At 40.6% G+C, this 23,969-nt stretch overlaps 1 protein-coding gene across 1 annotated transcript in view; it reads left to right on the top strand.

The window, feature by feature from the left end:
- Window positions 1-1,838: 1,838 nt before the first annotated feature.
- Window positions 1,839-23,969, top strand: part of KCNJ6 (potassium inwardly-rectifying channel, subfamily J, member 6) — a 489,304-nt gene continuing 467,173 nt past the window's right edge. The window contains exon 1 of the mRNA XM_006862573.1: window positions 1,839-2,405. The gene's annotated coding sequence lies outside the window, so the exon portion shown is untranslated. The remainder of the gene's footprint in view (window positions 2,406-23,969) is intronic.

Raw genomic sequence — 23,969 nt, 5'->3', positions numbered from 1 at the left:
TAACAATATAGCACTTAACAATAACATGGGGTTTTCAAGGAACTTTTGGCAAGTTTGAAATGCCAACTTGTGGTCCAAATGGACCTTGCAGTCTAGTTCTTTATCCCACAGTGCCACACCAGGACTTCATAGGGTTTGTTGTTGTTGTTGTTAAAGTACCGTGGAGTTGGTTCTGACTCATAGTGACCCTGGACAGGGTTTCTGAGGCTGAAAATCTTTACAGGAGCAGAAAGCCTCATCTTTCTCCCACGGAACAGCTGGTAGTTTAGAACTGCTGATCTTGAGGTTTGCAACCCAATTCATAACCACTACGCTACTAGAGCTCCTTCCATAGGATTTAGTTGTTTGTAATTTCTATGGGGTTCTGATAGCATAGTGGTTACAAGTCGGGCTACCAACATCAAGGTCAGCAGTTTGAAACTACCAGTGGTTCCATGGGAGTAAGACAAGGAGTTCTGCTCCCATAAAGATTTATAGCCTCGGATTTATAGCCTAGGGTCACTATGAGTTGGAACCAACTCTACAGTACTTAACAACAGCAATTTCTACAGGGAGTCCTGGTGTAGCACTGTAGAATAAGCACTCAATTGTTAATTGCAAGGTCAGTGGTTCAAGCCCACCAGACGCACCTCAGAATCCCTGCACAGGGTCGCTATGAGTTGGAACTGACTCGATGACATTGAAAAACAACAACTATTCTTACAGGGGAGTCCCTAGATGGTAGAAACAGTTGAGTGCTGGACTACTAATCAAAAAGTTGGTGGTTTGAACCTACCTGGAGAAATACCTGAAGACAGGTCTGGTCTTCTACTTCTGAAAGGCCACTGTTTTGAAAACCCTATGAAACAGTTCTACTCCGCACACTAGGGGTGGCAATGAGTTGGAATAGACTCCATAGCACCTAAGAATAGCAGCAATCTTATGGAAACAAATTTCTAGGACTTTTCTTTGGTGCTACGACCAAGTAGGTCAAATGTCAACCTTTCAATTGCCAGCTAAACCGTATTGCCACCCAGTACATTTTTTAGTCTAGGGCAAAGAAAAAGTCTTCAAAAGATAGAATGAGTGTGTGCCATGACCATAATAGAAAAAAAGGATGAGGGAGAACATTTTGAGGGGATCCCTGGAATAAGAACACAAAGCAAGTTAAAATTTAAAGGAGGGAGTAGTCCCAAAGGGCTTGTCCTAACAAAGTCCCCTTTGAAGGAAAATCGTTTTGTACGTGGAAAAAAAAAAAAAGCAGAACCCCTTCCTTGCCTCTTGTGCATCTAAATATAGTCATGTCCAGCTTCCATAAACAAGACAAGCTGAAAGGACCAGGGAGCTGGGTCACCGCAGGTTGTAAACAAAGTTCTGAGTCAAAGTCCTTTCCTGAAATATAGCTGCTCTTCTGTCCTCTGCTGGCCACTTGGTCCACGAGGGCTCCAGCTCTATGGACAGCTCCCAGTTGCAGTCTAGATGAGTCCAGTGATAAGATTAAGACTGAGCCCCCACACCAGGCTCTTTCCTGCTTTTCAGGCCTTTCTCTTTAAAGAGTTACATAGTGACTTGGGAGAACCCTGTGTTTGGGTTAAACCCTAGAGGTTTCTGCCGCATGGAACGTCCCCTGTTTCCAGTACTGGGATTTGGCTTGCTGATTTCTGCATGGGTTCTGGTTTGGAGAGATGGTGGTGGAGGGCTCCTTCCCGCCATCCTGAACTGAAATGATCTTGAGAACGTTGGTAGTGGGCGTCCTCCGGCCTCTCACTCACCGCCCCGCCCACTTCCTCTCCAGAACTAGCTGTGTGGTCTCTTTTTTCCAGCACGCGGCGCTGTGCTCACTTTTATCTCCCAGCCGCGTCTTTTCGTAAGCTGACAGCGGGGCGCAGCCAGTCGGCTGGAATTGAGTAGCATTCATTGAATCTGCGGATTTCATGACGTCTCCCGGCGTGGTCCATCACTTTGCTTTTTGCCGAGGATTTTTTTCCCCCTTCACTCTTGCCTTTCCCCCTTCCTTCCACCCGTCCCCCTCCCGAGTCCCTGCACAAACGCACACCCCTCCGCCCTTCCTTCGGCCAGGAGCCCAGCCCTCCGCTCCGCTCTCTGAGAGAGGGAGCCCGTTTGCAGACGGCCGCACCTGGCCGGAGAGGCTGGGCGGGCGGAGGGGTGGGATCAGCTGGGACCGGGAAACTGGAGCCAGAGCTGGATGAACCGCGCAGATACTGGAGTCTCCTGACAGCTTCCTGGGGCTGATGTGAAATTTTACCATCTGTTTCTAGTTTTTCTTTTCTTTTCTTCTTCTTCTTCTTTTTTTTTTTTTTAATTTCCTCCACTCGCCATCTACAGTGTAGTGAAAAATTATTAAATCTTGCTCCGTTCCAAGCGAGGAGATCATGATTGAGTGAAACCACCCTGCCCACAACAAGGTAAGCAGTGCGCTGAGTTGCTCCAAGGCGAGAAGCTTGCATACATCTGGGCAGACATTCAGTGCCCTGGAGTCCCCACCGCCCCCTTCCCAGTCTCCGCTGTGGCTGCATGCATCTCCACTCCGAAGAGAAGCGTGATGCCTAAGTCCACCAAAAGGCGAGGGAGACGCCGGTTACATAACAGAAGGGAAATCTGTTTCATACGGTTTTCATTAGCAACTGAAAACTCAGTTGGGCGGGGAGAGGAGGGGTCTGCATGCCCTGGGCGCGGAGAAACCCAGTCAGTTATTGCAGACATCATTTTGACATCCCTTGGCAAAGATGGAATGCATGATTGACTGGCAGGGGCGACTTGTGGTGTAGTCGTTTACAGTTGGGAAAAGCCCATTGTCTTTATGGAAAGCTATATTCTTGTTCTGCTTTGCATAGAAAGGAGAAAGGGAGAGGGCAAATAAATACATGAGGAGGAAAAGTGAGGTGGGGAGAAACAGGCAGAGAATAGAAAACAGAGAATAACTCCTAACTGTTATCTATCAATAAAACCAGAGGTGTGATGTGATGACTAAAACCAGTGAATGGAAGAGCTCCTAGAAGTAAATGGAATTATTTTGTAATTGGAAAAGAAAACCCTCAGATAAAATTAGATGTTTATAGCATTTAGGGGGATGGGTGAATCTGAATCCGCTGATTTGTCTTCCTCCTGGGTGTATTTTCATTTTCATCAAGATATTAACCTTGGATTAGTTTTCCACAGAAATAACATTAGTGTTCCCCCAACCCAATAAAATTGTATATCAATCCACAGGTATATATATTGTTTTACCCTGCTCAATATGGAAAGACTCTGAAGAAAGGGTCATATTTTAACAGAAACAGAAACGGGGTGAGGTTAGTGAAAAACAAATTAGATGTTTCCAAAGAATCCCACCTCCAACCCCCAAAATAGGAAGGGAACCCTCCTTTGTTTAGGAGTTTGATATTCAGTATTTGTCCAAAGTCTGAAGCCCCATTGTACAGGATGCAATGCCTGTTATTAAGGTTCCCTGCCTGTGTTTTTTTCTGCTGAAGAATTGAAGAACGAGGGGGGGGCGGGAAGGCGCTCAGTGGCAAGCCCAGGAAATGCTTAGCAAGAAATAGGGGCTTGCTATAGTCAGGGCTGAGCTAAGTAAGCTTCGCCCATTTTACCCAGAGAAAGAGCTGGAGTCTCCATGGCGACCCAGGTGGGAGGGGGGAAAGACAGCTCCAATTACAGAATCAACGTTGGACAAAACTTTTCCACCTCCAGGCAACGAAATAAACTAACCACGTGCCCCATGGAGAGTTCCAAGGCATTGGGTATTCCCAAGTATCTGTCGGTGTCCCGCGAGGGGGCTCCTAAAGCTAACCGGCCCTTCAAACCTCCAGAAAGTTGTCCAAGACCGCTGAGATGGCTTTCGCGGATTAGGTTCCTGGTTCAGCACCAAGGCTAGAGCCCTGGCCCCGCGGGTTGTCGCCTACTGAGTCTGCAGTCTCAGGGAGCAGCAATCAGTATTAGCCCCTTTAGTTGTTGTTGTTGCTAAGTGCCATATAGGGTTTCCGAGGCTTTCAAACTTCGCGGGAGCAAAAAGACTCATTTTTCTCCCGGGAAGCGGCTGGCGGGCTCGAACCGTGGACTTTTTGGTTCATTCGTAGTCCAGTGCTTATTGTATGGAGCCACTGCCCTCCCCAACCCCTTTTAAACAGGAGGTTTATTAATTTATACAAAGAATCGACTACCTTGCCCTTAATGAATCTGGTTAGTCACTGAATTATATGGGAACAGAGGAGGAGATTGCAACTCATCCATTTCATGCATGGCGGTGCATCAGAGTAGCTCTTTTAAATCAAGAATATCCAAACGTCAAAAGAACAGTGCTGATCTGGGAATGGGGAAAGGATCCTTTCCTCAGGGGAGAAAAAGAGCAGGTGTGCAAACAAACACATTCACACCAGATCAGCCCCTGAAGAGTGGTCTGATTTCAATGGAAGTCCTTTAGTTCACAAAAGCATTTCATTTCTCCATCTCTCGCTGTCCTCTCTTTAACTTTTTGATGGGCACAGAGGGTGGACAAACTCTGTCTGGGAACTCTTTTCTGTGACAGACTAGCCAACCAAGTCCTGTCTGGGGGTCCTGAGATCCTGGAAGTGGACAAAATAGTTTTCTTTAGAGGACTCTAGACCGTGAGGGCGGGCTCTTGGAAAGGAGAAAAGGTGTGTTAACAAGAGAAGAGTCAGTGAGGGTGTTAACTCCTCAGTCAGTATGTGAGCAAGGTGGATACATTCCAAGGTCTCAGGCTTAAGAAGCTGAGAGGAGTCACTTCTGTTAATACAAATACGGAAGAAACTGCGTGGGAGGGGAGAACTGATCATAATTCAAATTCCATTTCCACAGTCATACAGGGAAAGCAGGTACGTCTGTCTAGGCATTCTGCTTTCACCTTATATGAATCTGCTCTGCTTTCCTCATCTTTAGCAGTATTTTGTCTTTTCTATTTTTTGCTTTTCTTCTTCTTTTTTTAACCTCTGTCTTGATACTAATGAAGTGGCAGTCACATTTCAATTAGAAAGGCTTAAAGAGACAACCAGCTGTTGCCAGATCTTTTTTGAATTTCAGAGCTTTGGCAAGATTTGGCAACTGGCTGTAAATTCTGGTAAATAAAGCCTCTCTGATATCCTTGGCTATAGTTTTCTTTTGAGGATGCACCTGTGCATGTGATCTTTGGGCTGTTTCCTATTTGTTATTTATAAAGGTAAATTTCCCTTGCTTGGTTTTCCTACTGTGGGTATATGTTATTGTTTTTTAAAGATAATGCATACAGAGAATTCACGTCTTGGTCAAAGCATTGTGTTTATACCTTCCAGTCTTTTGTGATAATCACTAGTGAAGGCAGATGTGGTCTATTCTAAACCTGAGCAAAAGGGTGAGATACTCCACTATTTCTTACATTTCAGTTTCTGACGAGTGTTGACAAGCTTGCTCATGACTACATTTATAAAAGAGTTGCTGTCTCAAATAGAGAGAAGTGATTAATAGAGTATTGCTAAGATTTAAACTAAGCAACTGCATCCTGGCTTTGCTCCATCCGATATTATCAGCAAAGGAAGTAGAGCTTAGTTAAGAAGATAAAGCCATACACAAATATAGATTATTGGATGAACCAAAGATTGTATTTGTGAGTTCTAAAGTTCAATTTCACTCATGAGTTCTTTGTTGTTCTTTTATGGGTTTTTTTGTTTTGTTTTGTTTTGTTTTAAATAAGAGCTGTATAAATGATCAAGGTATAGGAAATTGCTCAATTAATGATCTTCAGTTCTGGTAGATACTTTGATTGTACATTTGCTGCTAATTACCAAAATGTGACTTGATTTCTTTCTGAGTGGCTAACTGCCTAGCAAACTAAGGAAATGTCTTTGTTGAATAAAGTAGCATTACTTTCTTATGGCAGGCAATAGCATCCTTAAAATATTTGTTTACCCAGTCCAGGAATGATTTGTTAAGGAGAAACAACTTTGTAAGTCATTAGCTTTGTGTACTTGGTGCCATTTTATGATTTTGAAAAAGATCATTCTGATATCTCACCTTGGTATTTCCTAAACAGTCTGTGAATAGTGCTTGCACTTGTATGACGCATAGAGCTTAATACATAGAACTTATATAGGCTGTTTCCTTTGAGAATATAAATATGTTTTAATACACTCTTCCGTTCTCCCCTGTCTGTTCACAAATTATCTTTACCGTATAGAATAAAATCAATATGATATGAGAATACTCTGCTTAATAAGCCATGTTGTTGTTGTTATGTGCCATGGAGTTGGTTCCGACTCATAGCGACCCTGTACAGAGTTCCCGAGGCTGTCAATCTTTATGGGAGCAGAAAGTCTCAGAAAGTCTCATCTTTCTCCCATGGAACAACTGGTAGTTTTGAATTGCTGACCCCAAGGTTCGCAGCCCGGTTCGTAACCACTATGCTACCAGAGCCATAGGGGGGGAAATCATTGAAGATTGACGATAAGCAAATATGCCCTTGTTAAGTGCCCTAGAAGTCAGTTCTGATTTATAGTGACTCTGTATAGGGTTTCCAAGGAGATGCTGGTGGATTTGAGCTGCTGACCTTGTGATTCGCAGTCAAATACTTATCCTAAGGTGCCACACCAGGACTCCAAATGTACCTTTATGGATGCTTAACTCTATTCACTGATTTTCACAGGTAGAAAATGTGGTTCTCCCCAAGGGTTCAATGGAAATCATGTGATCTTCATGAAAACAAGAGAAATTGTTCACCAAAATGGACAGGCAGTCAAGACAAAGCTCATCTTCTTTTCATCAATGCTTCCTTAATCAAATAAACTGTAATTAATATAGAGGTTAATAAGGCATATGAGCCAGGTAAGGTAGAGGAAGAGGGGAAAGGAAGTTTTTTAAAAGGTCATTATTTATTTTTACCAGTTTTAAAGTGATGTTTAGAGTCCTGGTGTGGCACTGCATGATAAGCACTGGACTGCTAACTACAAGGTTAGCGATTCAAACCCATCAACTGTTCCTCGTAAACCCTATGCCAGGTTGCTATGAATCCAAACTGACTCAATGCCACTTAACAACAACAACACCACAAAGTGATATTTAGTAAAGCAAGCTTTTTTTCCCAATTCTTTGTAACAGAACGTCGTCAGGTGTTTGGATTCAGTGAGTCTAGATTGGTAGCTTATTTAAAGACTATTTTTTTGCTTCTTTCCTTTGTCTTCAATGAGTCTCATTTAAATACATACCTAAAGATAATCGATTCTCGCTGGGTTTTATTTTGTTTGTTTGTTTTTTTATTTTAAAATTTAGCAATAGCTGTAAAATAAACAGATAACGTTAAAAATCATTGAACATTTTATGTTAAATTAGGGTTTTCGTTTTTATTGTAAAAAAGTGTTTGAGAACATAGAAGAATAAAATGCAGCCATTAGGGGTACAAAAGTATTTTTAAATTTCTGTTACAGAAATGGCTAAGATCCCAAAGAAAGGAGAGATCATCCTAATTACCACTCCTCTGGTATTATGACTCTCCATTGATAAAAGTAGTAGAATATACATAGCAGAACCAAACCTGTTGCCATAGAGTCCATCTGTAAAAGAATAGAACTAGTTCATAGGGTTTCCGTGACTACAATCTTTATCGAAGCACATTGCCAGGTCTGTCTTCCATGGTACCAGCGAGTGGGTTTCAACTTCCCACCTTAGGTTAGTAATTAAGCACAAACCATTTGCACCACCTGTAAATGTATATTATACATAGACGTGTTATCATTTTAATTGCATGAATTAATAATAAAACTATTCCTTGCTAATAAGGACAGTGTCATCTTAAAATTATATTCAATATCCTTCCTAAACTGAAGCCTTGATCCACCATGCCTGTTAATACTTTGCATGTGTTTGTTTGTTTATTATTACTGAATTGCATATTAACTAAATGAATCCTCCTCAGAGTATGATTTTTCTCAGTGTGCAATGTTCAAATGGCCAGCCAAAATTCTATGTTATCTTTAATTTAATAAGACAGTCAACTAGCTTCCATCATTTGAAGTTGTGAAGGTGACCACAAATTTCAACCTAATGGCTATTTAATTCACACCTGTGCAGCTGCATCCAGGCCAGACTAAACCTAGTAATCCTCTCAGTATCACATCTCACATGAGGACCATGGACCCTACATTGACTGGTGGTTCTTTTAGTAAAGAGACTCTAAGTAATATTCACCATCACTGATATCTGCAGTTAAGAAATATGGTTTCTGATATAAGAACTTTACAAAATGAACCAGCAAGTGACTCTGTGAATAAAAAAACCATGGTCTTACCAACAAGTGTTTTGTGGGTCTAAATCTAATATACAGTATGCAGTGTGAATGACCAATCTATAAATTAGGTTTAAATTCTGGTGCTGCAGCAGGCTCCTCTAAAACTAACAGGTCTACTCTCTTCATATTCAACTTTAAAATAAAATAAAAAAGACAGCAAGTATTATTAAGCTGATTCTGACTGCTGGAACCCCCATATGTGTTGGTAGACCTAAGTCCTCTAGGGTTTTCAATGACTGATTTTGGGGAAGTTGATCACCAGGTCTGTCTTCCAGTGTGCCTCTGAGGGTTCTTGAACCTCCACCCTTTCAGTTAGCAGGCAAGTGGATTAACCATTTATACCACCCAGGAAATCCTTGGGTTTTTTTTTTAATGCTGCTTTAAAATTTCCTCATATCATCCAGCAAGAATCCTGTGTGAGTTTGATAATGTGCTTGGGAGATAATGTTGCTAGATAATTTGTCAGGCTCTGGGCGTCTAACTAGCTGCATTTGCATCCAAGTTCTAGCTGTCAGCTTTTGCTGGGTTTTGTGCAGGAACCCCAACATTTCAGTGGCTTATAAACAAAGGTTTATTCTTCCTCAAACTACATCCCTATATTTGCCAGCTGTAACTCTGCTCCATGTGTATTCTTTGTTCTGGGATAGAGGCGCAAGGACCATTCTGATGTGAGACATTCCATTTCAGAACCAAATTATACAACGGCTCTTAACACTCCTGCTTAGATATGGCTCAACTTATCCACTTAGATCCCATTGACCAAACAAGTCATATGCCACATCAATGCTACTGGTTTATGGGAAAGAAATGTTTATTCCTCCCACACTGAGGCACTGCAAGTCGCATAGCAGCATGTAGGGACATAAACTCTTTTTGAAGAAAGGTAAATGATGTATTAGAAATAATTTAGCACATTCATTGTGTGACTTTGATCAACTGTATGCCTTGGTTTTCCATCTATAAAATAAAATTAACAACATCTACCCCAGAGATGCTATAAGGATTAATGTGATCGTGTAAAGCTTATAGCACAATGTCCAGCACAAAGTAGGCACTCTATACCACAGTAGATGCAGCTATGCATTTTTTTACAGTGTGGCTTTAAATTCAGTCCTCAGTGAGGATATGTGTACTGTACTAATGAGCTAGCTGCTGCAACAGAAAAAAAATCCCTAAATCACAGTGGCTTAGAAAAGTAGAAAATGATTTCTCATTCCCATAAATCTAATTGGCATTTGCCATACAAGAAACCAGGCTGATGGATGTTTTGTAATCTTTAACATTTGACTTACAAGAGTGTTGATATCCAGCTAGCAAATAGGGAAAGAGGGAGAGAAGATGATTTTAATGGGCCAGGCCTACGTATCACTTTTTTCCATATTTTGTGGCTAGACCTAACTGCAAAGTAGCTAAATCATTGTTTAACTCTGAGAAAGAAGAAAAGTTGGTATGCTGAACACACTGGAGTCTTTAGCATATACTGTTGTTGTTGTTAAAGTGTCATTGAGTTGGTTCTGGCTCATAGCAACCCTGTATGGATTTCCAAGGAGTGACTGGTGGATCTGAACCACCGACCTTGAAATTAGCTGTTCAATACTTACCCTACAGAACCACACTCCTTGGCATATATACCCAATGAAGCTGTAGGCTAAACACTGAACTACTAACTGAAAGGTCGGCAGTTCAAAGTCACCAGTCACTCCTCGAAGACCCTGTTCAGGGTTGCTATGAGTCAGAAGCAATTCGATGGCACTTAATATCAACAACAAAAAACATATCTATTGCTTTCATCATAATATAAGTGTTTGGCATCACCAAAATATAGCTTCTGTGGCTTAAGAGTAGGATAAACCAGTTACCATCGATCCATTCTGACTTATGTTGACCTCATATGTGCCAGAGTAGAATTGTGTTCCATAAAGTTTTCGTTGGCTAATTTTTCAGAAATACATTACCAGGTCTTTTTCCCAAGGTGCCTCTGGGTAGACTCAGGTCTCTAACCTTTCAGTTATGAGTGAGAATATGAATTGTATGCACCACCCAGGGGATCCAAAAAGATAAGAAGAACAAATGATTAGTTTCAATGTTGATTAGTTTCAATGTTGAACAGGTCCCTGGTGTAGGTAGTATTTTGCTGAGCCCTTGAATCATTCTTCAGTAGTGTGTTTTTATTAAATTTGTTGGTATCTTTTGAGTTTTAGAGTAAGTGTAAATGATGCTTATGAAAGAAGTATAAATCCATGATGTTAGACAGTAGCTGAACTGTTAGATTAGATACAAAAAAGTCAACTTCACAACCCATGCTCAGGGGTAAGTTTCTTATCCTGACAATTACAGCCCACATGGTGTCTAAGAGTTCTGAAGAATTAGATGCTGTCTTCCAATATCTAGTACTTGCTGTTGACTAGCAATTTGCATTTTGTTTTGAATCACATAAACATCTATAGGTTAGACACATGCTGTAGATTTCGCTTGAGTTAATCTAACAATAGTTAGTGTAGTCAGTGTTCTCCTGAAAATAGACCTTGTAATTTGTTAGGCGTCTTTGAAAACTCCTGCCTTCCTCAAGGAGAGCAGGTACCCTTGAAAAGGGTAAGATCTCTACCTTTTCACTGAAAACAAGAGAATAGTTTTTCTAAACTCACAACCCAGGAAAGAGGAACGTCAGGAAGAAATTTATCTGAAGGCTATGAGTCAAAGCTTTCTTCCATCACTTCCTTTATCTGGATGACAATTCCAAGGTCCATTCATGTATGGCTCACAGTTTGTTGTTGTTGTTACTGTTGCTGCTGTTAAAGTGCCATTGAGTTGGTTCCAACCCATAGCGACCCTGTATAGGATTTCCAAAGAACAGCTGGTGAGCTTGAACTGCTGACCATGTGGTTCAAGCCAACTTCATAGTCCAGCGCATTAACCCACAGTGCCACACATCTCATGGCCACCAGATACACAATGGAGCAAAATGCTGCCCAACCAGCACCATACCCATGATCAGTTGCAGATCAGACTGTTGTGATCCATTGACTTTTCACTGGCTGATTTTCAGACGTAGATCTGCAGGTCTTTCTTTCTAGCCTGTCTTAATCTGGATGCCCTGCTGAAACCTCTTCAACACCACAGCAACACGCAGACCTCCAGTGACAACGAGTCATGGCTGCACATGAGCTGCCTTGGCCAGAATAAAACCCAAGTCTCCTGCATGAAAGACAAGGATTTTACTACTGAATTTACTAACTGAAATTTATGGACCAAATTTGCTAACCTAAATATGAGCATCACTGCACTGTAGGATCAGCACTGGAATGCTAACCACAAGGTCAATGGTACAAACCTACCAGCTGCTATTTGGAAACTCTATACAGGGTCGCCATGTGTCAGAACTGACTCCATGGCACTTAACAACTAACATCAACAATGTATGGAGCATATATACTAGAGAACTCTAGACAATTTAAAATAACTTATATCTCCAGTATAAATAATGTCTCACAGTAGAATTCCTCTTTTAACGAAGAGAGTGTTTGAGGGGAGAGGACTTATTTCATGACCACCGAATAGCACCTCAGTCTACAGTCACTTACTCTCAAAGGGACATAACCTACCTTAGTCATGTGCAGCAGGAGTAGTCAGGATGATGGTGGTTGTTAAGTGCTGTCAAGTTGGTTCCGAATCATAGTGACCCTGTATAGGGTTTCTGAGACTGCAAATCTCTACAGAACCAGAAATCCTCACCTTTCTCCCATGGAGCAATTGGTGGATTCAAACTGTTGCCCATGAAGTTAACAGCCCAATGTATAATCCACTATACAACCAGGTGTTATCCAGATGGTTGTTGCTGTCATTGTTAAGTGCCACCAAGTCAGTTCCATCTCAGAGTGAGCCTTTATAGGGTTTCGGAGGAGTGGCTGGTAGGCTTGAACTTCCAACCTTGTGGTTAGTAGTCCAGTATAATCCTCTAGCACCCACCACACACCAGGATGATGCCAATGAAAGATTTGTGAGTGCTCCCCTTACATAATATTAAAGGAATGGGACATAGCAGTTGTTTTCAGGTATCTTCATAATGGAGTTCTGGTGGAGCACTATAGGATGTGCACCAGACTACTAACAACAAGGTCAGTGGTTCAAACCCACCAGCCACTCCTTGGAAACCCTATACAGGGTCTCTAGGAGTTGGAACCAACTCGACAGCACTGACAACAATAACATCTTCATAATACTTGAAAATGAAGAAAGGATTAGAATCATTCTATGAGTCTCTAAGACATATGGACATCTAATGATAGAAGCTACCCAGTGACATACTTGGGTTCACTATAAAAGATTGTTCTCTATAGTCAGATCAGATCAACGCTAACAGGAGAGGTAAAGGCCTGTCCTCTTTATTTCACTTTTCGGAATTCTTCAGCACTGGAAGGCACATAGAAACTGCAAAAGCTAAGAAGTGAGACTGGATGGAATGCACATGTTTTAGAGTGGTAGCCAATATGTGGATTAATACCCTGGACTGCAAAGTTGGCAGTTCAGTCTTACCAGCTGCTCCTTGAAAACCCTATACAGGGTCATTATGGGTTGGAACCAACTCAACAGCACTTAACAACAACAATCCCCATAAGGACAGTTGTTGTTGTTGTGTGCCGTGGAGTCGGTTCTGACTCATAGCGACCCTGTACAGGGTTTCCAAGGCTGTAAATCTTTACGGGAGCAGAAACTTCATATTTCTCCTGCAGAACAGCTGGTAGTTTTGAACTGCTGACCTTGCGGTACCCAGCCTGATTCGCAATCACTACGCTACCAGGACAGTGGTCACCTTCAATCTCAGACAACAAATCAAACTGGACACCAGCACCCTGTTGTTGTTGTTGTTGTTAAGTGCCGTCGAGTCAGTTCCGACCCATAGTGACCCTGTACAGGGTTTCCAAGGGTGTAAATCTTTACGGGAGTAGAAAGCCTCATCTTTCTCCTGCGGAGCGGCTGGTAGCCTGCGGGACCCTCATTTTATTACTTGGGGAATGTTTTTGTTTTCTAGATTTGCCATAACAAACAAACAACCACAATGTGAATGGGCTTTAAAAAACAGAAAATTATTGTTTCCTAGTTCCGGGAATCAGAAATCCAAATTTAAGGCATTGTTATTGTTGTTAGGTGCCATCAAGTCGGTACCGACTCATAGCGACCCTATGCATAACACAATGAAACACTGCCCAGTCCTGGGCCAACCTCACAATTGTTGCCACACTTGAACCCATTGATGCTGCCACTTTGTCAATCCACCTCTCCGGGGTCTTCCTCTTTTTCTGTGACCCTCCACCTTACCAAACATGATATCCCTCTCCAGCGACAATATGTCTGAAGTATGAGAGATGAAGTTTGGCCATCCTGGCCTCCAACGAGCACTCTGTCTGCACTTCTTCCAACATACATCTGTTGGTTCTTTTTGCAGCCCATGGCACTTTCAATAGTCTCCTCCAACACCATAACTCAAAAGCATCAATTCTTCTACGGTCTTCTTTATTCACTGTCCAGCTTTTGCATGCATATGAGGTTATTGAAAATACCATGGCTTGGGTTAGGTGCACCTTAATCCTCAAGCTGACATCTTTGCTCTTCAACACTTTAAATTTTTAAATTTAAGGCATAGGCAGATCTATTCTTTCATTCTGGCAGCTTTAGGGAAATGTCTTTCCGTCTTGTTCAACTTCTGGTGGCCCCAGGTATTTCATGGCATTCTTTGTTTGATGGGACATGCATCTACTTCCATTTCCACATGGCATTGTCATCCCCATTTCTGTTCTCTTTTATAAGATACCACTTAGAAAGGATTAGTGCTAGGACCCTCTCTATGCCAGTATGACTCAGCTGATAATATCTTCCAAGAAAGACCCTATTTTTAAACAATATCATATTTTCAGGGACAGTGGTTAAAATGTCCACATATCTTTTGAGGGAGATACAATTCAACACACAACAGGGAACCTTTATTGTTCTATGAAAGAAATGAGCTTTATCTCACTAAAATGATATCTGATCCAGACACAAACTTCTTGTCAATAAAGAACATTATGTATGGAACACAGTGACGCTACATAGACCACAGGTACCTAGAGCTCCCGTAACACAATTCCACAAGTGGCTTTAAAGAACAGAAATGTATTTTTCACAGTTAAGAGGCTAAAAGTCCAAATCAAGGTTCAACAGTGTCGATTCTTTCCTTGTCATTAACTCCAGTTGTTTCTCGGTTTCTTGGCTAGTAGACAATGATCTTTGCATGGCTTGTGTCTTCTCCTGTGTGTTCAGAACTGTGTGTCAATCTGCTCTTTTTATAACTTGAAGTGATTAGATTTAGAGCCACCATCCTGGGGCATGATTTAATTAACAAAACAAAGAAAACCGTATTTCCATATAGGTTCACATCCATAGATATAGAAGTTAGGATGACAACATATATTTTGGGAGAACACAGGTCTATCAATAATGCCACCCACTGAAAGGACTTCCCTTCTGATTTATGTTGTGAACATAACTCCCAATAACTAGGTAAGGAAAAAAAAAATGCATATTGCTTTGAAGGCTTTCCAGAAGATTTTGAATGCTCCTATTTGGAATAGTTGATGTTCAACCATTTCAAGAGGTTGCATATAATCAAGAGCTAATGATACTGAAGGAAGATGTCCAAGCTGCACTGAAGACAAAGAACAAGGCTCCAGGAAATGTTGGAATACAAAGTGAAATCTTTCAACAAACTAATGCAGCACTGGAGTTACTTAGTTACCTATACCAAGAAATTTGGAAGAAAACTACCTGGTTAATTGATTGGAAGAGACCCATGTTTATTCCCATTCCAAAGAGAGGTGACCCAACAGAATGCAGAAGTCATTGCACAATATCATTAATATCACATTCAAATAATGTTTTGCTAAATATAATTCAAAAACAGCTGTAGCATTACCTCAGTAGAGAACTGCCAGAGATTCCAGTCAAATTCAGACAAGGTTGTGGAACAAGTGATATCATTGCTGATGTAAAATGGGTCTTGACTGAAAGCACAGAAAACCAGAAAGATGTTTATCTGTGCTTTATTGACTGTGCAAAGACTTTCTCTGTGTGGATCATGTAAAGCTATGGATAACATTGGAAGAATGGGTATTCCAGGAGACTTAATTGTGCTCATAAGGATACTGTACATAGACCAAGAGTTAGTCATTCAGACAGAAAAAGGGCACACTGAATGGTTTAAAATCAGGAAAGCAGTGTACCAGGGTTGTATAACACCATATTCATTCAATCTGTATGCTGAGTAAATAATCCAAGGAGATTATATAAAGAAGAATTTGGCATCAGGATTAGAAGAAGACTCCTGAAAAACCTGCGATATGAAAGTAGCACAACCTTGCTTGCTGAAATTGAAGAGGACTTAAAATACTTACTGATGAAGACCAAAGACCACAACCTTTGGTATGGGTTGCTCTTCAGTGTAAAGAAAACAACAATCCTCACAACTGAATCAATAAATAACTGGATCAGTAAGATAAATGGAGAAAAGATTGAAGTTGTCAAAGACTTCATTTTGCTTGGATCTGCTATCAGCACTCACAGAAGCAGCAGTCAAGAAATCAAACGATGTATTGCATCAGGCAAATGTGCTGCACAACACTTCTTTAAAAGTGCTCAAGAGCAAAGATGTCTGTTTGAGGACTAAGATGTGTCTGACCCAAGCCATGGTATTTTCAATCACCTCATATGCATGCGAAATCTGGACAATGAATACAGAAGACAGGTAGAAGAATTGATGCATTTCAGTCATGATGTTAGAGAATATTGAAAGTACCATGGACTGCCAAAAGATCAAACAAATCTGTGTTGGAAGAAGTACAGCCAGAATGCTCCTTATAAGCTAGGATTTCGAAACTTTGCCTCTCATACTTTGGGCATGATAAAGACATCCTAGGAGAAAGACATCATACTTAGTAAAGTGGAAGGTCAGTGACAAAGATGCAGACCCCCAATGAGATGGATTGGCACAGTAGTAGCAACAATGGGCTCTAGTGTAACAGCAGTTGTGAAGATGGCTCAGGATTGGCCAATGTTTTGTTTTGTTGTGATTAGGGTCTCTATGAATGGGGATTGACCCAATGGCACCTAACAACAACAAGAATGACATATTCCTCATGTTCCTTGCAGAGTTAAGGTCCCAGTTTACCCAGTTTACTTCTGGCCGTCTCCTAGGTGCAAAATATTAAGGGGCTTCAAGTTCATGGAAAAATTCCATCATCTTTCAATTCCATTTTTCCACAAACTCTTTGAAGTCCACATTCTCCCCCTATGATGCTACTAAGATGTAATTCCTACTCTTAAGGAATCCAGTTGCCATAGTGGCTAAGAAAGAATGGCTCCCTTCTATTTTAGCTGGATCCTGAAATCTCACTCTAAATGCATATTCATCCATTTGAGTTTTCACCAACCCTCCTGGGGTGGCCCGCCCATAGCAGTGGTGCATGTAAAGCAGAGGACACAAATAGGAAGACAAATATAGAACCTATTATAGCTATGTTGCTATAAAAGAGATCACCTCACTGGGAAGGAGGCTTCTTACCAGTAGCTGAGGACTGTTGGACCCCCAACCAACCAATTACTCTAATGTCTCCTTAACTGTTCACAGCATAGAAACAGGAGTCAGAATGAACAGGAAAGTCAGCTTCAGGCAGAAGTTGTTAGGGCAGAGTATGTCCCCAACCAACAACAACAGCATTACCTGGGGACTTGTCACAAATGCAAATTGTGGGACTCCACACCTGACCCACTGAAGCAGAAACTCTGGGGAGGAAAGCCAGAGATCTGAATGTCACAAACCCTCTAGGAATTGGGATGTATACTGAAGTTCCAGAACTACTGACTTCCGTCTTCCTCACAGCTACAAGGAGGAACTCTGAGATGCAGAGTTCCTCCTGCAGCCTCTTCACACAGTAAAGACCTCCATGTGTGCTCATTTCAGAGCCATGCAAATGCACAGCTGGAGATGGGATTCCTGCCTGGAACTGTATCTTGTACTGCATCGTCCACTGCATGACAGATCCCACCTGAACTCAATGCCTGTTTTTGTTAAGTGCTGTCAAGTTGGTTCCAACTCAGCATCGCTGCATAGGGTTTCCCAGGAACAGCTGGTGAGTTTGAACTGCCAACTTTGCAGTACAACCGACCTTTCGGTCCACTACTTATCCTACAGCTCCACACTAGAACTACGAAATCAATGCCTAAGAACAGGGAGAAAAAGAAACCTCTGTGCCCAACAGATAAAATGTACATAATCATAGTAAGTTGCAGGAGGCTTTTCTCTTGCTCTCATTGTATACGTAAATTGCTTAGTTTTTTGGAATTACAGTTAATTCACCCAGAAGTTTTTTGTTCTTTTTTCTTTTTAAGTGAATAGTCTCATCTATGATCCTTTAAATAAAAGATGCTATCAGTGAACAAAAAAGCTGTACTCTCAAGAAAAGCCATATTAAGGAAATTGAATAGAGGACTTATCATGGCAAACATTCATACAGTCAAATGAATATAAAGCAGTGAGTATATAATTAGAGTTATATAGCATTCACTTTTATTTAACGCATCTCTTGACCATCTTGCTGTTTCCAGAAATTAGCATTTAATAGATATGTCCTATCTCATCATAGCTCTTTGGATCACTAACAAATCTTGAATGAATGCCTTCTTTATTCTGAAGACAGAAGGAGAAATGGGCTCTGGGGTTCCGGATTTCAATACTCATAGATTTCATTGTTATAACTGCAAACTGCCATCAAGTCATAGCAACCCTATATACAGTTTCTAATGATCTTCTGGTGACTTTGAACCACCAACTTTTGAGATCAACAGTCTAGTGCTTACCCTGTAGTGTCTTACGTTAATAAAATTACAGTTTCAATGAAACATAATGTATAACACAAAAAAGTATAGCATGAAGTAAAAGAATGTTATGCTAGACTTTATTGAAGAGACATGAACATTAATAAGGGCTGTACAAACAGTTTGCCCTTGACTGCTAGCTTAAATGTTAGCAGTTAAAACACGTTCTTCATAGAAGAATGTCCTGGGAATCTGTTTCTACTAAGATTGTTGTTATTGTTAAATGCCGTCAAGTCAGTTCCAACCCATAGCAACCCTGTATAGGGTTTCCTTGTAGTGACTGGTGAGCTTGAACTGCCAACTTTACAGTTCAAATTGACTTTGTAGTCTAGCACATTAACCCACAGCACCATTCCAGGACTCCAAGGAAACCCTATGGAGCAATTCTACTCCGTAACACATGGGGTCACTATGAGTCAGAACTGACTAGACAACAATGGGTTGGGTTGGGTTTTAGTGAGCAGAAATCATTGAGAAGGATATAGTAGAATATGAACAAGACTTGGAAGAGTAGTGTTTGGAAAGGAAACATGAAGGGGGGGGGTGGATTTGCAACCTAGGAGTCTACCTGCGTCCATTCAGAGACTGTTGGCAACAAAGTTGGTGTGGCAGGAATATGATTTACAGTTTTGAGATGCACATGCCACAGAGAAAACAGAGAGCTAGGCACTGGACATTGTGGATATTTGAACAATAACTGCTTAATTGGGGAAGAATGGAAGTATCCAAAAGGGACTTCAAGCTACTAGTGGTGGGTAAGGTAGACTCAAGGTTCATGAGACAGCTAGGATGATGATGGGAATGGAAGAAGATTTAAGTATATGAATAACCGTAAACATATAAAGATGGCCCAGATTTCCCACCACCAGTGTTGTGCTAGAGGTCGGAACCCTTCATGAACCAGGAGAAAAGGATAATGATGGATTCAGTCCAAAGAAAGCTCTCATATCATGCTCCATGAACAAGAGGTATTACACATGGCCATGGTCCAGGTACAGAGTGTTGAGGTTATTTCAGTGAATAAATACCAGAATTGGGGGAAAAAGATTACTTGGGTCACCTCACTAGCAAGTTAGAGCTGAGATTGGATTTGAGGTTTCTTGTCATCTTCTCAGGCAAGCTGTTGGCTGGTAGCATTGAAGAGGATGTCTTTCAGATGTATCCTTCCTGTAGAGAACAAGTATGTATTGGGCTGTGAATGAAATTGGTTTTTTTTTTTTTTTTAATACTGGGGATGATTTGTTGTTGTGGTTAGGTGCTATCAGTCATTACCAACTCATAGCAACCCTATGCACAACAGAACGAAACACTGCCTCATAATCGTTGCTACGTTTGAGCCATTGATGCTGCCACTGTGTTAATCCATCTTGTTGAGGAGTCTTCCTCATTTACTCTGACCCTCCAACTCACCAAACATGATATCCTTCTCCAGTGACTAATTCCTCCTGACAATATGTCTGAAGTATGAAAGACAAAGTCTGGCCATTCTGGCTTTCAAGGAGCACTTTAGCTATACTTCATCCAACACAGATCTATTTGTTCTTTTGGCAGTCCATTGTACTTTCAATATTCTCCTCCAACACTATAACTCAAATGCATCAATTCTTCTACAGTCTTCCTTATTCACTCTCCAACTTTTGCATGCATATGAGGTTATTGAAAATACCATGGCTTGGGTCAGGAACATCTTAGTCCTCAAACTGACATCTTTGCTCTTCAACACTTTAAAGAGGTCTTGTGCAGCTGATTTGCCTAATGCAATAACATCGTTTGATTTCTTAACTGCTGCTTCTATGAGTGTTGATGATTGATTCAAGCAAAATAAAGTCATTGACAACTTCAATCTTTTCTCCATTTATATGGATGTTATTTATTGGTCCAGTGGTGAGGATTTTTGTTTTCTTCACACTGAGGTGTAACCCATACTGAAGGCTGAGATCTTTGATATTCATCCATAATTATCTTAAGCCCTCTTCGCTTTCAATTAGCAAGGCTGTATCATCTGAATATCACAGGTTGTTGATGAGTCTTGCTCCAATTCTGATGCCACGTGCTTCTCAAAACTGTAACCATCTTTAAAAGTCCCATGAGGTTCCACTGAACAAAAACTACCTATGTCAGTTGTCATTGAGCCAGTTCCAACTCATGATGGCCCCATGTATATCATAGTAGAATTCTGCTCCATAATATTTTCAATGCCTGATTTTTCAAAAAAAATAGAGTGTCAGACATTTTTTCTGAGGTATCTCTGGTGGACTCAAATCACCAACTTTTCAGTCAGCAGTCAAGTGACTTAACCATTAACCCTACCTGACATGCTAAATGAATACTAAAACTCCAAAATTTTGTAGAGGTCATACAAGAGTTGCAAGATTGGAAAGAGCATTTTCTTTCTCTTAGTAACTTTTACTAATTAGACATCTACTTTGGGTTTTACTCAAAGCACAATATTTGAATGATAGAGGATGAGGCACACATCCATGTTTCAGATGGGACAAAATACGTAGTATTCACTTTTCTGAGTCATATAAAAATTGGAGTGCAGTCCAAGCTATTGGTTTCTGACATTTAGGTAGGGGTATTGCCCTTCAGGAGTCCTGTTATGACACTGTTGGATAAGCACTGAACTGCAAACTACAAGGTCAACAGTTCAAACACACCAGCTGTTCCTTGGAAACCCTATACTGACTCAGAACTGACTCAAGGGCACTTAATCACAACAACAACATTGTCCTTTGTGATTGTTGCAGAAATATTCAAAAGATTCTAGCTTACCACATCTCCTTTCAATAAACCTGAGCAATTGGAGTTAACTTTGAGTCATAGAGCTCTGCAAAATGAATGGGATTTGACAGACACTTAGCTCTTCTGGATGAATTGTTTAACTTCTTTCTCTAGTAGATTTTCCAGCTGTAAAATAGAGATCATTCAGGGGGAAAAAAAGAATAATAAATTAGTAAGCTATTTTTGTGCCCCTGCGTCTATGTGGTTATAGAAAATTGTAATAAACCATTTATGGAATATTGTTTTATTAAATGTCAAGCTTATACATTATTTAAGAGTGTAAGTGCACAAGTTACAGCTACATTAATAAGCTTCAAATGAGAAATACGTTTAAGGTAGAATAATGAGACAGGTAAGTTGCTAATGTTCGTTGGACAAAGACTGATTCATCAATGTAGGGAAAGATCTTTACCAACTAAACCTGAAGTCCTAGGAATTCTAGGCTGAAATTCTATTTAACCCAGGTTGAGTAGATAATCTCAGTTATCCAATTAAACCAAAACTCTCCATTCCCGAATCACTGTCAGTCATCCAAGTTTTATGAGAAAGCCTAAGTCAATACAGAACCTTGTGAATACAAATAATACAAATAAGTTTCAGACATGGATATGCAGTTCATGGGTGGCGCAGATGGTGGAGTTTTGAGTCAACATGGAGGTACCTCAGAAGAAAGACCTGGTGATCTGCTTCTGAAAAATATGTCATTGAAAACCCTATGGAGCACAGCTTCTGACACACATGGGGTCACTATGAATACTGGTTCTGTAGGTATATGTGTATTGGGAAGGAACTCTCTGAATTTATACCTATATATTGATATGTTGCTGTTGTTAAGTGCTGCTGAGTCGGTTCCAACTCATAATAACACTGTATAGGCTTTCCAACGCTTAAAATCTTTGTGGGAGCAGACAGTTTCATCTTTCCCCCACACCAGAGCGACTGGTGTGTTTGAACCTCTGAACCTCTGACCTTGTAATTTGCAGTGCAGTTCTTATCCTATGGAGCCACTGCATTCCTATATGTCCACGATGCATCAATCGGTGGAGGTTTGTGAGTTGCTATAATGCTGAACAGGTTTCAGTGGAGCTTCCAGACTAAGATGGACTACGAAGAAAGACTTAATATCTACTGGTAATTAGCCAGTGAAAATGCTGTGGACCACAGTTCTCCAATCCACAACTGATCATGGGAACAGTATAGAACTGGAGAGTGTTCTATTCCTTCTGTTATGCATGGAATCACCATGAATTATGGGTTGACTGTTGATGTTATGTGCCATTAAGTCAGTTCTGACACATAGTGAGCTTTCTGAGGAGTGGCTGGTTGAACTTGAACTACCAACCTTGCAGTCCAGTGCATCAACCCACAGAGCCACATCAGGACTTCTGCGGGCTGACTAGACAGCAGCAAACAACAATAACAATACATTGATCTACTGGGTGCATAACCAATCTAATAAAATATGAAGACATTCAGAGAAACCGGACTAGACCACTTACAGTTTCCAGAATCTGTGCCTATTTGAGCTGTGTGACCACACAGAGGTGGCCAGTTAGAAAGAAAGAACTAATATCAGAAGTTGGAAATTTTTTTTCCTATGGTGGAACACCTGTAGAATTTTAGAAATAATGCCCCACCCTTGAAGCCAGTAGATCCCCACAGTAACCTGGTAAGAAGGGGCATATCCCATTTTGTAGATGGCAAATAAAATCCAAGTTCATCCCATAGATAATGTGAGACAAGCAGTATCTATAATCAAAGTCAAGACTCTGGACTTCTGGCCTTGAACTCTGCCCACTTGTGCTCTTTAAACATCCTCCCTGACTTTATTAAGATCTAGTCTCCCATTAATATTCACACTGGCTGCCCAATGCCCAAGATGTGTTCTTTAGAAGAGATTTTTAAAGAATCAACAAACCTGGTGGTATATTCGTTTCTTGAAATACTGTTCTAATGCTTTTTAACATGAGAGTTGGGTTGACAGAAAAGAAAGAAAGGCGTGGGGAGCAACCCAGCTAAAGGCAGTTTCATTAATAATAGCTTTTTCATTCTAACTTGGCCATATTTCAGGGCAAAACCTGTTTTTTCCCACTGGGTTCACAAACTATCATTAGTTACACATGTGCAAGAGAGTTTTTAAAGAGATGCCATGATTTCTACAGAGATTACATACAAAGGATAAAAATCTCCCCTCATTACCATCACCCACCCCTCTCCAGGAGAAAGTTGGCATACATTATCTCAATCCAGGGTGTTTTTTCTCCCTTTGTTGCCTGATTTTCTCCTTAAAACTCCCCTAGAGATCTAGAGGTTTTAACCTCTTGAACAAAGGGGGAGAAAAATCTGCACTTTTTTTTTTTTTTTTGACAATGTGAGATGTTTATCTTTCTTATTTTATAAAATTGAAAAATATATACCTGTCAAAACAGGTTATTTAAAGTTTATGGACATTCAGAACTTTTACTAAGATACAGCAAAGAAACAGTAATGTTTAGCATTCTTGCTGTTGTTCTTTTGAGTCTGTTCCATTCATGGCGGTCATGGATATAACAACAGTAAATATTGCCTGGTTCTGCAGTATCTTCATAATCATGGGTATGTTTCATTCTACTATATGGCTACTGTGTGGGTCCATCTCACTGAGTTTCCATGATTTTCACTGACCCTTTACTTTAACTAGAATGTCCTTTTTTTAGAGATTGGTCTTTTCTGATGATGTGTACAAAGTAAGAGAACCGTTGTCTTGCCATCCATGCTTCTAAGGAGCATCATGGCTACATTTCTTCTAAAACTGATTTCTTCATTCTACTGACACTCTATAAAATATATTCTATAAAATACATACAAACTAAAAGAAATTTGTTGCCTGGAGTATGTTTTTCATTTTATAAAAGTATAATTTTCACAGCTATTCTAAGGAGTCAATGCTTCCAATACATCTGATATCTGGTGCTTTGGGATAGTTTCCATTTTGCAGATGGAAATACTGAGACATAGAAAGGAACATCTT

Source organism: Chrysochloris asiatica, unplaced genomic scaffold, assembly GCF_000296735.1.
Source record: "Chrysochloris asiatica unplaced genomic scaffold, ChrAsi1.0 scaffold00049, whole genome shotgun sequence".
In the NCBI taxonomy this organism is placed as follows: Eukaryota; Metazoa; Chordata; class Mammalia; order Afrosoricida; family Chrysochloridae; genus Chrysochloris; species Chrysochloris asiatica.
This window is presented reverse-complemented; position numbering and strand designations above follow the sequence as displayed.